The 16,253-nt window shown below is 43.8% G+C and overlaps 1 long non-coding RNA gene and 1 other non-coding gene across 2 annotated transcripts; both read right to left on the minus strand.

The window, feature by feature from the left end:
- Positions 1-6,372: 6,372 nt before the first annotated feature.
- LOC128565566 (uncharacterized) lies at positions 6,373-15,450 on the minus strand. Its single transcript, XR_008374279.1, has 3 exons — positions 15,309-15,450; positions 13,776-14,919; positions 6,373-7,217 (listed from the first exon to the last, which is right to left on the minus strand). It is a non-coding gene; the product is annotated as an uncharacterized LOC128565566 (long non-coding RNA).
- On the minus strand, positions 7,084-7,219 carry LOC128566224 (small nucleolar RNA SNORA58). The gene has a single exon (XR_008374509.1). It is a non-coding gene; the product is annotated as a small nucleolar RNA SNORA58 (small nucleolar RNA).
- Positions 15,451-16,253: the final 803 nt, after the last annotated feature.

Consider the following 16,253-nt stretch of genomic DNA (forward strand, 5'->3'; position numbering starts at 1 on the left):
GATAGTTCGCTTGAGCACAAGAGTTTGAGACCAGCTTGAGCAAGAGTAGGACCCTTTGTTACTAAAAGTAGTAAAAAAATACAAACCCCAAAATTAGCCAAGCATTGTGGCAGATGCCTATAGTCCCAGCTTCTCAGGAGGCTGAGACAGGAAGATCACTTAAACCTAGAAGTGAGGTTGCTATGAGCAAGGGTGATGCCACAGCATTCTGGCTTGGGCAACAGAGTAAGACTGAGTCGGAAAGAAAGCGGAGGAGGGAGGGAGAGCGAGAGGGAGGAAGAAAGAAAGAGAGGGAGGGAGAAGGGAGGGAGGGAGGGGAAAAAAAGAAAGACAAATTGGTAAATGCAGTTATGGAGACTGAAAAGTCCCGAGATACTGCAGAGTTTTTAATCTTATTGAAGTCCAACTTGTCAATTTCTTCTTTCATACACCATGCTTTTGGTGTTATATTTAAAACATCATTGCCAAACCCAAGGTCACCTCTATTTCCTCTTATGTTATCTTCTAAACATTTTATTGTTTTACATTTAACATTTGGGTCTATGATAGATTTTAAGTTGCCTTTTGTGAAGAGAATAAGTGCTGGGTCTAGATTACTCTGTTTTGGCTTGGAGATGACCAGTTGTTCCAGCGTCATCTATTAAGAAGACTGACTGAGCCACTCAGGGTGGCTCATGCCTAAAATTCCAACACTCTAGGCGACCAAGGCAGGTAGATTGCCTGAGTTCACAGGTTCGAGACCAGCCTGAGCAAGAGCAAGATCCCGTCTCTAACAATAGCCTAGCATTGTGGTGGGCACCTGTAGTCCCACCTACTTGGGAAGCTGAGCCAAGAGTATCGCTTGACCCCAAGAACTTGAGGTTGCTGTGAGCTAGGACACCAAGGCACTCTACCGAGGGCAACAAAGTGAGAGTCTGTCTCCAAAAAAAAAAAAAAAAAATAGCCGGGAGTTGTGGCGGGCGCCTGTAGTCCCAGCTGCTCAGGAGGCTGAGGCAAGAGAATCACGTAAGCCCAAGAGCTGGAGGTTGCTGTGAGCCATGAGACGCCACGGCACTCTACCAAGGGCAGTAAAGTGAGACTCTGTCTCTATAAAAAAAAAAAAAAAAAAAAAAATAGAAGAAGAAGATTGTCCTTCCAACTGAACTGGCTTTGCTCCTCTGCCAAAGAGCAGTCAACAGTGTTTGTGAGAAACATTTTGGGCTCTCTGTTCTACTCCACTGATCCATGTGTCCAGCCTTTTGGCAATACCACACTGTCCTGAGCACGGTAGCTTTATAGTAAGTCTTCAATATTATGTTAGCTATTCTGAGTCTTTTGCCTTTCCATATAAACTTTAGAATCAATTCTTTGATATCCACAAAATCACTTGCCAGAACTTTTATTTGGATTAGACTGACTCTATCAATCAATTTTGGAAGAGTTGACATCTTACTAGTACTGAGTTTTCCTATCCATGACCATGGTATATCTTTCCATTTATTTACATCTTTAATTTTTTATCAGAGATTTGAGTTTATCACATACAGACCTTGTACATATTTGGTTAGATTTATACTCCAGTCACTTTTTTTATTTCAGATCTCAATTGTTCACTCATAATATATAGGAAAGCAAGTGATTTTTGCATGTCGCATTTATACCCTGAAATTTTTCTATGATCACTTAATTCCAGGAAATTTTTGGTTTTGGACTTTTCTACATAAACAATCATGTCAAGTGCAAACAAAAAGCAGTTTATTTCTTCCTGCCCAATACGTATACCCTTATTTCCTTTTCTGGTCTTATTGCACAGACTAAGATAATGTGGAATGGTGGTGGTGAGTGGGGGAGCCTTGTCTTGTTCCCAGTCTTAGAGGTAGAACACTACTTTCTCACCACTGAATATGATATTAGCTGCAGGTTTTTTGTAGATGTTCTTTATCAAGGTGATGAAGTTGCACTCCATTCTCACTTTGCTGAGAGTTTTGAGCATGAATGGGTGTTGAAAGTGTTGTCAAATGCTTTCTGCATGTGTGATACAATTGTGTGATTTTCTCAGCCTGTCCATGTACTGAATTACATTATTTACACCCAAATGTTAAATTACATTATTTACACCCGATGCCCGGAATACACCCAACTCCATTGTGGTGTATAACTCATTTTACACACGTTGGATTTAATGTGCTAATATTATGTTGAGGATTTTTGTATCTACAGTTGAGAGAAATATTGGTCAGTTAGTCTTTCTTGTAATGTCTTTGTCTACTTTTGGTATCAAGGCATTACTGCCTTTCTAGGATAAATTAGAAAGGGTTCCCTCTGCTTCCATTTTCTGGAAAAGATCATAGGAAATTGTTGTCATCTCTTCTTTAAACCTTTGGTAGAATCCACCAGTGCAACCCCCTGGCCCTGATGCTTTCTGTTTTGGAAGGTTATTACTTATTGGCTCAATTAATTTAATAGATAGAAGCTCATTCCGTTTATATGCATCTTATGTGAGTTTTGGAAGATTGTATCTTTCAAGGAATTGGTCCATTTTGTCTAAGTTATTAAATTTGTGTGACTAGAGTTGTTCATAATATTCCTTTATTATCCTTTTAATGTCCATAGAATCAGCAGTGATGGTCCCTTTTGCATTTCTAATTTAAATAATTTGTGCTTTATCTCTTTTTTTTTGGCTAGTCTGGCTAGAGACTTGTCAACTTTAATCTCTTCAAAAAGCCAGCTTTTGTTTTTTTGATTTTCTCTATTAATTTCCTACTTTCAGTTTCACTGATTTCTGCTCTGATTTTTACTATTTCTTTTTTTCCTGCTTATTTTGGATTCAATTTGCTTTTATTTCTCTAGTTTCATAAGGTGAAAGCTTAGATTATTGATTTTAGATCTTTCTTTTTACCTAATATGTGCATTTAATGCTATAAATGTCCCCCTAAGCCAGTGATTTTCAACTGGTGTACCACAAGAAGATCTTAGATGTGCTGTTAGTGGTGTTCACCATCCCACTCCTGATACCACTTATTAGGGTCCCTTCATCGTCACCATTTGTCGGGGCCCAGGACTGGCCAGGTCTCCGGGCCCCCTGCTTATCTATGTTCCAGACCGGGATAGCTAGACTACCTTGCTTGGGAACAATTGCTGTTAGGTGCCTGCGGGCTATTTGCTTTAGCACAAGGGAGAGAGGGAGAGACAGTATTTGAGGGAGTAAAGCAGTCTTAGTAAAAAGAATACATCTTAGCAGTCTTTCGTAGAGAGAGACACTGTGCAAGGGTTCTGCAGGCATGAGAAACGACAGAGTCAGAGTGAGCAGGTCCACGATAGAATGCGTGCTCCCGACTGTTGTCTCTTAGCCTCTTATAGACACACTCCCATGGCTCTTAACACCACAGGTGTAGAGAATGCCAATCACTGATGCACTGGTCTTGAGCTCTCATGTTTATTAGGAGAGCCAAATCTCTCCCCATGCCCTTTTCACCAAGGTGTTACATACAGGCTACTAAAATTTTTAAGTGCGCCTTTTACCAAAGGTGGTGGGTTCAAACCCAGCCTGGGCCAAATTGCAACAAAAAAATAGCCGGGCATTGTGGCGGGTGCCTGTAGTCCTAGCTATGTGGAAGGCTGAGGCAAGAGAACTGCTTAAGCCCAAGAGTTGGAGCTTGCTGTGAGCTGTGACGCTACAGTACTCTACTAAAGATGACATAGTGAGATTCTGTCGCCAAAAAAAAAAAAAAAAAATTTGTAAAACTTAGATTACTGGGTCCTTCAAACTAATGCTTGCTTCTGCTTAGTTCTACCTTGCACATGATTTGACACCTCCAATGACAGATAATATGGTAATTTCTTTGTCTACTTGTAAATCTAATAAAAGGACAAGGACGGAGCTGATGGGGAGCTCAGCCATTTTGGATTCTAGTCAGCCATGGCTCGAAATAAAACCCCTTCCTCTTCTACCTCTGTTGTGCGGGTGACTCCTTTTTCTCTGCAGGCCTAGATTCCTGCAACAGGTGAAGTGTAGCCTTTGAAAATGAGGTTTTGCGGGTGGCGCCTATGGCTCAGTCAGTAAGGCGCCACATATACCGAGGGTGGCGGGTTCAAACCCGGCCCCTGCTGAACTGCAACCAAAAAATAGCCGGGCATTCTGGCGGGCGCCTGCAGTCCCAGCTACTCGGGAGGCTGAGGCAAGAGAATTGCTTAAGCCCAGGAGTTGAAGGTTGCTGTGAGCTGTGTGATGCCACAGCACTCTACCAAGGGCCATAAAGTGAGACTCTGTCTCTACAAAAAAAAAAAAAAAAAGAAAATGAGGTTTTGCAACACATCCACAGATGGTGTGATTTGACAAGGATTTGCTGAAGAACACTGATGCTTGTCGAACTCATCTGAAGTGAATGGAGCCCTATGACTCAATCCTTTGCTGTGCCTGAAGCAGTGAGGTGGTGTAGCTCTCACTGAACATGTCTTACAGTTCTGTCTGGATTTGAGATAGTGAAGTATTGGACACAATTACCTTGTAAAACCCAAGTATGTTTAATTAATACCTGTATTTCTTTCTAAAAAATATGACTTGTTGACGTATTTTTATTTGGCATTTTTTTTGAGACAGAGTCTCACTATGTCGCCCCTAGTAGAGTACTGTGGTGTCACAGCTCACAGCAACCTCAAACTCTTGGGCTTAAGTGATTCTCTTGCTTCAGCCTCCCAAGTAGCTGGGACTACAAGCTCCTGCCACAACGCCCAACTATTTTTTTTTTTTTATTGTTGGGGATTCATTGAGGGTACAATAAGCCAGGTTACATTGATTACAATTGTTAGGTAAAGTCCCTCTTGCAATCATGTCTTGCCCCCATAAAGTGTGACACACACTAAGGCCCCACCCCCCTCCCTCCATCCCTCTTTCTGCTCCCCCCCCATAACCTTAATTGTCATTAATTGTCCTCATAGCAAGATTGAGTACATAGGATTCATGCTTCTCCATTCTTGTGATGCTTTACTAAGAATAATGTCTTCCACTTCCATCCAGGTTAATACGAAGGATGTAAAGTCTCCATTTTTTTTATATATATTTTTTTTTTTTGGTTGCAGTTGTCATTGTTGTTTAGCTGGTCTGGGCCGGATTTGAACACGCCAGCCTTGGCGTATGTGGCTGGTGCTATAACCACTGTGCCACGGGCACCATTTTTGTATTTTTATTGTCAATTCAATTAAAATTGACAAGTTTTCGGTAAAGAAACAAGAATTAGAAGATAACGCTAGTGCATCAAATACTGCTTCATCCAGTACGTCGGCAACTAAATTAAAAGCAAATAATCGTCAATTTGATGAACGTTATTTATCATTCAGTTTCATATGTAGTAAAGGAAATCTACCACATCACACACATGTAATTTGTGGCAAAACATTAGCAAATAAAGCTATGATTTCCAGCAAATTTAAGAGACATTTACAATCCGGACATTCTCACTTGTCTGAAAAGCTACTGGAATGTTTCCAATAATTTGCACTCAGTAATACTAAACAAGCAAAAACACAGACCAAATATGCAACGATATCAGATAAAGCACAAGAAGTGAGTTACACAGTTGCAGAAATTGTATCTAGGAAAAAAAATCTCATACAATTGCAGAATACATTATTTTACTGGCCTGTATGCAATTGTAAAAATAATGTTTGGAGAAAAATATGAAAAAGAAATTTTTTTTTTTTTTATAGACAGAGTCTCACTTTGTCACCCTTGGTAGAGTGCTGTGGCGTCATAGCTCACAGCAACCTCCAACTCCTGGGTTTAAGAGATTCTCTTGCCTCAGCCTTCCAAGTAGCTGGGATTGGGGCAGCACCTGTGGCTCAAGGAGTAGGGCGCTGGCCACATATACCGGAGGTGGTGGGTTCAAACCCAGCCCCGGCAAAAGAAAAACCTCAAAGTAGCTGGGACTACAGGCGCCCACCACAACGTCCGGCTATTTTTTTGTTGCAGTTTGGCCGGGGCTGGGTTTGAACCCACCACCCGCGGTATATGGGGCCGGTGCCCTACTCACTGAGCCACAGGCACCGCCCATAAAAAATAAATTTTTAAAATTCCACTTTCAGATAACATAATTTCTTGGCATGTTAAGGATTCATCTGAAAATGTAGAATTTTTTTTTTTTTTTTTTTTTCAGTTTTTTTGGCCAGGGCTGGGCTCAAACCTACCACCCCTGGTATATGGGGCTGGCACTCTACTCCTTGAGCCACAGGTACCACCTGAAAATGTAAATTTTTTTTTTTTTAAAGATTGACAGATCTTTAATAAAAGTTAAATTTATATACATTTTATCTCCAGAAAGATATAGAAAATAATGAAGTCCACGAATTACAAATATTTTGCTAATATGCAAACTGCCAATTTTAGCAAATCTAACCTACTTAATTTATATGTTTAATGAAGTAATTATTCTAACAAAATTCAACTGAGCGATGAGGGATCTATGTCCTTGACAGAGATGACAAGCATGGTATTGTTGTGACTGGGAAAGAATATAATTTCTGGTTAGATTATTATTCAGGCTCATCAGTGCTCACAGAATATGTAAGGTTCTGCCAAGTCCAGTGATGTCAGGCAAACATAATAGAAGGTGCACTAGGCTGACGCACGTTCTCATCGTACAAATCTTCTGGTAGTTCCTCTTCATCTCCATCAGGAAAATATGTAGGGAATGGTAGCTTTTTACAGAAATCCTTATATGCAGGCAATTTAGAGTCTTTGACCTTTACTAAACAATTTTTATATCCAGGTACAGAACCATTTACATAGATTATACTGTGCTTTGTGTTTATTCTCCATACCTTCAGTCCATATGCTGTCCTGTCTACGTTTCCCATTTTCCCAGGCATTTTAGTTCCAGGCCAGACTCTGACAATATCACCAGTTGCAATAGCTCCAGGCCTCCTGTGGGTTTTTGTTTGACTATGCATAGCAGGCTGGCCTTTAAATCCCCATCTTTTCATGATGCCTTGAAAACCTTTACCAATCCTCAATCTCTTTATAAGTAAAATCAAAATCCATACTGTAAATAGAGGTTTTTCAATCAGAACCACTTCCAGTAAGTTTTCTTCTCCCTTTTTTCCTCTAGAGAATGTTGGAGTACTGCAGTTTATCCAGCCACTGATTAAGCTGGCTAGAGCCGGCACAAACTCCAAATTGTTTCTGCATGCACTGTCCCCCCTGCCTGCCCACGAGCTGAGCCAGGCAAGGTCTACTGGTATGCCTGTAAAATTTTTTTAAAGAAGTAGATGTGTTTGCAATTCAGTTGGATGAACTACTGACATCAGGAGTAAACCTCAATTTTTAGCATTCAGTAGATTTGTCTATAATGAAGAAGTTATAGAACAGGTTTTGTTTCATCAACCACTCCAAAAAAACAAAAAAAGGCCAAGATCTTTTCCATTTGATCAATAATTACTTTACTTATTTGTTTATTTATTTATTTTGAGACAGAGTCTCAAGTTGTTGCCCTGGGTTGAGTGCTGTGGTGTCACAGCTTACAGTAACCTCCAAAGCTTGGGCTTAAGCAATTCTCTTGCCTCAGCCTCCCAAGTAGCTGGGACTACAGGTGCCTGCCACAACGCCCGGCTATATTTTGGTTGTAGTTGTCGTTGTCTGACAGGCCTGGGCTGGATTCGAACCCACGAGCCCTAGCCACTGAGCTACAGGCACCAAGCCAATAATTACTTTAATTCTAATAACTTGTCTTGGGATTCCTGCATAAATATTTGTACAAATGGAGCCCCATCTATGTCCGGAAGGTGTAAAAGGATTTGTTAGACTTGTGCAAAGAAAGAATTCAAAAATTATTTTTACACACTGTTTTTACACAGAGAAGTGCTAGCATCAAAATCATTAGTGCCTAAATTACAAAAGGTCCTAGACAACACTATTAAAATTATTAATTATGGGCAGCACCTGTGGCTCAAGTAGTAGGGCGCAGGCCCCATATACCAAAGGTGGTGGGTTCAAACCTGGCCCCGGCCAAAAACTGCAAAAAAGGAAAAAAAGAAAAATTATTAATTATACAAAAAGCAGATCATTGCAATCAAGATCATTTGCAGAATTATGTTCCTCAGTGGATCATGCTCATAAATGGCTCTTATTGCACGTGAGATGGTTACCTTGTGGAAGAGTTCTACCAAGATTTTATGAATTAAAAGAAGTATCAACCTTTTTAAAAATGCAACATTCTAAATTAGGCGATTTACGTGTGATGAATTCTGGTGTTATAAATTTGCATTTCTTGTGGATTTATTTCAGTGTTTGAATACTCTTAATAAGAGTATGCAGGGAAGAGCAGCGCCTGTGGCTCAATGGGCAGGGCACCAGCCCCATATACCAAGGGTGGCGGGTTCAAACCCAGCCCCAGCCAAATAGCAACAACAGCAAAAAAAATAGCCAGGCATTGTGGTGGGCGCCTATAGTCCAGCTACTCAGCAGGCTGAGGCAAGAGAATCACCTAAGCCCAGGAGTTGGAGGTTGCTGTTAGCTGTGACGCCACAGCACTCTACCAAGGGTGGTGAAGTGAGACTCTGTCTCTACAAAAAATAAAAATAAAATAAAATAGGGTGGCGCCTGTGGCTCAGCGGGTGGGGCACCGGCCCCACATGCCGAGGGTGGTGGGTTCAAACCTGGCCCCGGCCAAACTGCAACAACAAAAAAAAATAGCCGGGTGTTGTGGCGGGCGCCTGTAGTCCCAGCTACTCGGGAGGCTGAGGCAAGAGAATCGCTTAAGCCCAGGAGTTGGAGGTTGCTGTGAGCTGTGTGACGCCACGGCACTCTACCAAGGGCGATAAAGTGAGACTCTGTCTCTACAAAAAAAATAAATAAATAAAATAAAATAAAATAAAAGAGTATGCAGGGAAATCACAAAAACATTCTCACATCTACAGATAAAATTCATGCTTTCAGAGAAAAATTACTGCTTTGGATGAAAAGGATTAAAAGAGAAAATTCAGTACAAATGTTTGAACTAATGAAAACAAGTAAACTGGATAAAAATCTTATTGAAATAGCCGGGCGTGGCTCAGTGCCTGTAGCTCAGTGGCTAGGGCACCAGCCACATACACTGGAACTGACAGGTTCACACCAAGCCTGGGCCTGCCAAACAACAATGACAACTACAACCAAAAAATAGCCGGGCATTGTGGCAGGTTGCCTGTAGTCCCAGCTACTTGGAAGGCTGAGGCAAGAGAATCACTTAAGCCCAAGAGTTTGAGGTTACTATGAGGTTAGAGTGACGCCATGGCACTCTACTGAGGGCGACATAGTGAGACTCTGTCTCAAAAAAAAATAAAGAAAGAAAGAAAAGAAAAGAAAAGACATAGCCAGGCATTATGGCAGGAGCCTGTAGTCCCAGCTACCTAGGAGGCTGAGGCAGGAGAATCGCTTGAGCCAAAGAGTTTGAGGTTGCTGTGAGCTGTGATCCCACAACACTCTACCGAGGGGGACAAAGTCAGACTCTTTCTCAAAAAAAAAAGCAAACTTATTTAACAAATTTTACAAACTTTAGAGTTTTTGTACACAAATTTTGGGAAAAAATTTCCTGCACCTACATTTGACATAAAATCTCTGGATTGTGTGAGAAATCCTTGTTTTAAGTGTGTATACATCAGCAAATTTAAATGTTACAGAAGAGGAAGAGTTAACAGAAATAAGAAATGACAGAGGATTGCAACTAAAATATTCAAAACTAATATTACAACCTTTTGGTTATCTATCAAGGGTAAATTTCCAAATATTACCAAAAAAGCAATAGAAATACTTCTTCCATTCTCGATGTCTTATTTGTTTGAGGCAAGCTTTTCTGCAATGAATTATATTAAAAACAAAAACTGATCACAGCTAGAATCCTTGGAAGAAGATTTAAGGGTATGCCTGTCCAAATTCGACCTTGCAAACAAGATATTCTAAAAAAATTCAAGCTCAGATGTCTCTTAAATGCTAAATTTATAATAAACACAAAAATAAAAAAGTGTTTTAAAGAACTTTAATTATTGCCAGGTGTGGTGGCTAACACCTGTAATCCCGGCACTCTGGGAGGCTGAGATGGGAGGATTGCTTGAGCGCAGAAATTGGAGACCAGTCTGAGCAAGAGTGAGAAGACCCCATCTCTAAAAATAGCTGGGTATTGTGGCTGGCACCAGTAGTCCCAGCTACTTGGGAGGCTGAGGCAAGAAGATCACTTGAACCCAAGAATTCAAGGTTGCTGTGAGCTATGAAGCCACAGGAGGGTGACGGAGTGAGACTCTGTCTCAAAAAAGAAAAAGAATGGGCAGTACCTGTGGCTCAGAAGAGTAGGGCACCGATCCCACATGCCGGAGGTGGTGGGTACAAGCCCAGCCCCAGCCAAAAACCGCAAAAAAAAAAGAAAGAAAGAAAAAGAATTTTAATTGTTATACTTTTATTTAAAATTATAATAAATTGCTTTGCTTTATTTTTTGGCTATGATGGTGCATTTTGTGTTAATAAATCAAAAAGTATATTCTTTTTTAAATCTTTTTTTGGATCAACATAATTTAAGTGAATCTATAGGTTCAAATGTTCCTGGAGATAAAAAAGGTTGAAAAACACTGCTCTAGGGCGGCGCCTGTGGCTCAGTCGGTAAGGCACTGGCCCCATATACCGAGGGTGGTGGGTTCATACCCGGCCCCGGCTGAACTGCAACCAAAAAATAGCTGGGCGTTGTGGCGGGCGCCTGTAGTCCCAGCTACTCGGGAGGCTGAGGCAAGAGAATCGCTTAAGCCCAGGAGTTGGAGGTTGCTGTGAGCTGTGTGATGCCACGGCACTCTACCGAGGGCCATAAAGTGAGACTCTGTCTCTACAAAAAAAAAAAGAAAAACACTGCTCTAAGCACTGCTTTTGAGGAATGTCCCAAATGTTGACATATTTTCATTTTCATTTACTTACTGATTTTCTTATTTTAATTTTTGAAAGAAAACATCTTGCCATGTTGCCCAGCTTAGACTGGAACTTCAGGGCTCAAGAGATCCTCCTGCCTCAGGCTCCCACTGGCTGGGACTACAAGAGCCCACCTGCTCAGCTTAGTTAAAAATATTTTTAATTCGCGCAGCACCAGTGGCTCAGTGAGTAGGGCGCCGACCCCATATACCAAGGGTGGCGGGTTCAAACCCGGCCCCCACCAAACTGCAACCAAAAAATAGCCAGGTGTTGTGGCAGGCGCCTATAGTCCCAGCTACTTGGGAGACTCAGGCAAGAGAATCACCTAAGCCCAAGAGCTGGAGGTTGCTGTGAGCCATGTGACGTCATGGCACTCTACTGAGGGCCATAAAGTGAGACTCTGTCTCTACAAAAAAATATATATTTTTTTTTAATTTCTCTAGAGACTGATGTTTTGACCCGTGTGTCATTTGGAAGTGTATTATTTGATTTCCAAATATATTCTAGCTATGAAAGTTCCCTTTTATCCCTTCCATGTGTTTTGTGTTTTAATAATGAAGAGTTATTATACAAGATTTTTTCTGCATTATTGAGATGATCAGGTAGTGGGTTTTTTTTCCTTTCTGATAGTACTATGGTATGCTATGTTAAATTGATTTTTGGATTTTTTTTTTTTGAGACAGAGTCTCACTATGTCACCCTTGGTAGAGTGCCATCTCACAGCAACCTCAGGCTTAAGAGATTCTCTTGCTTCAGCCTCCCAAGTAGCTGGGACTACAGGTGCCCTCCACAACACCTGGCTATCTGTTGTTGTTGTTGTTGCAGTTGTCATTGTCATTTAGCTGGGCCGGGTTGGGCTCGAACCCACCACCTGCGGTGTATGTGGCTGGCACCATAACCACTGTGCTATGGGTGCCGAGCCATGGTTTTTGGATGTTAAACCAAACTTGCACTCCTTGGAGAAAACCCACTTAATCAAGGGTTATAATTCTTATTCTTATTCTTTTTTTGTTGTTGTTGCAGTTTTTGGCTGAGACCGGGTTGACATTCGGGGCCAGCGCCCTACTCCTTGAGCCACAGGTGCCACCGAGGGTTATAATTCTTTTTATACATGAATGAATTCTATTTGCTGAGTGCTTTGTGGAGGATTTTTCCTAACCATATTCACAGGGGATATCGACCTTTACTTTTCTTGTGATGGGTTTCCCTCATCTAAGCATCAGGACAATATGAATGAGTTGGGAAGCATTCTCTCCCTTTATGTTTTTTGTAAGACAGACTTTGTGGGGCAGCACCTGGGGCTCAAAGGAGTAGGGCACCGGCCCCATATGCCGGACGTGGCAGGTTCAAACCCAGCCCCGGCCAAAAACTGCAAAAAAAAAAGATAGACTTTGTGTAAGATTCATTCTAATTCTTCTTTAAGTGTTCAATAGAGTCACCAGTGAGGCCATCAGGTACAAGACTTTTTTTCATGGGAAGTTCTTTGATTACTCATTCAATCTCAGATTTTTTACTTCTTTTTGAGACAGTTTCAGTGTTTTTCTAGGAACTGGTCCACTTCATCTAAGTTATCTAATCTGTTGACACACTGGGAAGGGTGGCCACAGGTCCACTTGTAACACCTACTCCTCCAAACATAGGCTTGAAGAACCTTCAGGTGGTTCTTTTTCTGAGTTGAAGATAAAAGAATGAAATGGTCACAGAGAAAAAGAAGGGTGCTGTCAGCACACATGAATCCCTCAAGAACAAGGCTTTTTGAAGGAAGGAGGACTGAGGTGAGGCAGACTCTAGGGAAAGAGTGAATATGTCAAGGCACAATTGGGAGAATTCCAGAGATACCTCATCAGTGGCTGCCAAGAGAGTAACTTAGGAGGAAGGAAGGAAAGACCAGAGATTTTCACAAAGTTTTTCTGGATAATAAAATCCCTTTGACTCGGTGTCCATAGCTGTGTCTTGGGCACTGGCCACATATACCAGGGCTGGCAGGTTTGAACCTGGGCCAGGCCTGCTAAACAACAATGACAACCACAACCAAAAAACAGCCAGGTGTTATGGTGGACGCCTGTAGTCCCAGCTACTTGGGAGGCTGAGGCAAGAGAATCACTTAAACCTAAGAGTCTAAGGTTACTGTGAGCTGTGACGCCACAGCACTCTACTGAGGGTGACAGGGTGAGACTCTTTCTCAAAAAAAAAAAAATCCCCAGGCAGTGCCTGTGGCTCAGTGGGTAGGGTGCCAGCCCCATATACTGAGGGCGATGGGTTCAAACCCAGCCCCAGCCAAACTGCAACAAAAAAATAGCCGGGTGTTGTGGTGGGTGCCTGTAGTCCCAGCTACTTGGGAGGCTGAGGCAAGAGAATCGCTTAAGCCTGAGGTTGCTATGAGATGGCACTCTACCAAGGGTGACATAGTGAGACTCTGTCTCAAAAAAAAAAAAAAAGAAAGAAAGAAAAATCCCTTTGAAGGGACCTTTGAGGAAATTCACAATGAAATCTAAATTATTTGGTAAAGATCTCATAGTTAGGGCGGCACCTGTGGCTCAAAGGAGTAAGGCGCCGGCCCCATATGCCTGAGGTGGCGGGCTCAAACTCAGCCCCGGCCAGAAAAAAATGAAATAATAAAATAAAATAAATCTAAAAAAAAAAAGATCTCATAGTTATACCTTGGGTAGTGGCTTTGCTCAGAAGTTAACCCTCGTGGGTAACACAGATCCAGAATGGGCCGCACTACAAGACACGCTGACCCACACCCACTTTCGGCTCCTTTCTCCCGCTCCTCCTCTTCTAGCCTCCTCACCCCAGCCAGCCATCACCACACCATCAGCTCCCCCTCCCTCTGCTCCCAACTTTCTCTTTCTATCCCCAAGCTTCCACGTCGCACCTGTGGCCAATGACTCCTGGAGTTGGCTCTGTTATCACATCCCTGTCTAGGGCTGTTATCAACAGGTAACGTAGGGTACAGAGTCCGCTCCAGGCAGGGTCCCTCTAAGGCAGGTGGGGAGGCTAACCACGACCTTGGCATCCCCACACCATAGGCCTCCCACACCTTTCCCCACCCTGGATGGCAATAGCCCAGGAGCTGATGTAGCATTTCCTGTGGCCCTCAGTTCCCCTTTGGCAACAGGAAATTTCTAGGGAGAAGTAGAGTCTCGGTCTGCCACAGAGCTGGGTGTGGGTGAGAGGAGTAGCAGAACGGAAGTGGTTTAGGGTTAGAGTGGCGTGGCGGGCAGAGGCTGTCCACAGAACACAGCAGCAAGCAGCCTGGTGTCCAGACACACTGCATAAGGATCACAGCTTTACCCCCTCAATCCCACAAAGTATGATCACTGCCCAATTTCACAGATGAGGAATTGGAGCCCCAGAGAGGTGGAGGGACTTGACTTTGCTCTCAAACCGTCTGGCTTGGGAGACTGTGCTCTTTGCCCGTGCACTTTCTGATTCGAACAATAGCAAAAAGGGGCAGAGCAGTCAGTTACAGAGAACTTATTGGAGAGAGAAAAGAGAATGTGCATTTGAGAGCCACGGTCTGTGAGAGGCATCTCAGAGCTAAAGTGGACCTCAGTGAGGGGTCAGTGGGAGGCACAAGGGGCCCTCAGGAGTGAGGCCATGATGGCCCAGGGGCCAGTACTGCCCACCCAGCCGTGTAGGGCCCTGGCTCTGAGGCCCATAGCTGGGCCCTAGCATGCCTCCACTTGCTCTGCAGGTTATCACTTTGCCTTGCAAGTTTCCCTCTACAGAATCCCAGCCTGTCAGACATGCTGAGACCCTGGACAGACAACTGACATCTGAGCCAGGTGTTCATGGCAGTCACTCCCCTCAGGTAGCCAGAGGTACCAAGGCTGCTTCTCATCTCAGGCCACAGGCAGCCCAGGACTTGTCCCTAGGATCCTGACCCAGGAAGGCCCAGTCTCCCCACCTGCTTTGCTGGACACTGCCTGCACCGTGGCCTGGAGTAAGGGCTTTGTCCCTGCTCTGGGCCTGCCTGGATGAGACTGCCTCTCCCTGGGCTCCTTCCTCTCAAGGATCTGTGAGAACAAGCAAGATGTTTTCATATTCGTGAAAGTCCTTTAAAAGCACAGACACCCCAGGGTATGAGCTGGGCCCCTCTCCCCTTGCCCACTGTGCCCAGCAGTCAAGGGCAACAGGGGTGGGGAACAGGAAGCAAGAAAGAGTGAGGAAGGCCCCTTTCTACGTGGCTCTGTCCCCAGGCTCCATTGTCATGGCCTCCCTTCCCCTGGCCTGGGTGTGCCCCTGTATTAGCCCTCAGGGTAACCTTCTTCCATTCTGCTCAAGGCTTTCTGAGGAATCCCAGGGTATCCCTCTGTTTCCTTCCTCCCCAGCTGCCACAGCAGTAAGACTGTACTGCTGTCATTGCCACACCCTGTGCAGAAAGCAAGGTAAGGAGGGTGCTCACCTGTCTCTGTCCTGTGCAATCTTCATCCATGACATTCCAAAAGACAAGACTTCTGTCCTTATTTTGTGGCAAAGGGAACTGAAGCTTAGAGTTTGTTTTGCCCATGCCACATGGCTGGGGGTGGAGCCCAGGCTCATCCCAGAAGAGTCCTCCTGCATCTGAGAGCATCCTATAAGTCCCCATTCCAGTGGGGACCCTCACAGGCACCGGGCAGACCCCAGAGGGAACCAGCCAATGGGAGTCTGATGGGTACAGACATTGAGAGTCTGAGGACTCAGGGTGAAATTAACTGGACAAGCACCACATCTTTGACAACATGAACCTCAGGGAGAGGGATGGCTATTTTGTGTTAAATAGAAAAAAGTAATCATAAGGAGAAACAGACCCATCTCTGGGCCCTTTCCTCCTGGTAGATAGGGCAGTGTACTAGAGATTCCCAGGACTCAGGCATTCTCTCCCCATGGCAGCTCTCAAAGCTCCTGATGGAAACAAGACAGGAGCAGAATGACTGATGTCCCAAGGAAGGACAACCAGGAAAGCCAGGAAGACCCGGCACAGCCTTGCACACAGCTCTGCTTGCCTGGATCCATGCAGAGAGAATCTGTCCACTTCCTGTGGCTGCTGTAACAGATTAGGGTTAGGACAGCATACCTCTATTCCCTTACAGTTCTGCAGGTCAAAAGTCCAAAATCAGTTTTGTTGGGCTGAGATCCAGGGGTTGGCTCCACTGCATTCCTTCCCAGGCCCCAGGGGGAGCCTCTACTGGCCTTTCCCACTGTGCTCCCAGCTTCTGGGGCTGCAGCCCTCCAGCTCCAGGCTCCTGGCCCCTCAGCCCCTTCCTCCATTCTCAGGGCCCCAGCCCTAGGGTTTGGGCCACCTGGATAACCCCTAACAATCTCCCGCTTTTTGGCTAGTGAGGGAACATTCACAGGCTCTGGGGATTAG

The sequence above is a fragment of the Nycticebus coucang genome, chromosome 14 (genome assembly GCF_027406575.1).
Source record: "Nycticebus coucang isolate mNycCou1 chromosome 14, mNycCou1.pri, whole genome shotgun sequence".
Classification (NCBI taxonomy): domain Eukaryota; kingdom Metazoa; phylum Chordata; class Mammalia; order Primates; family Lorisidae; genus Nycticebus; species Nycticebus coucang.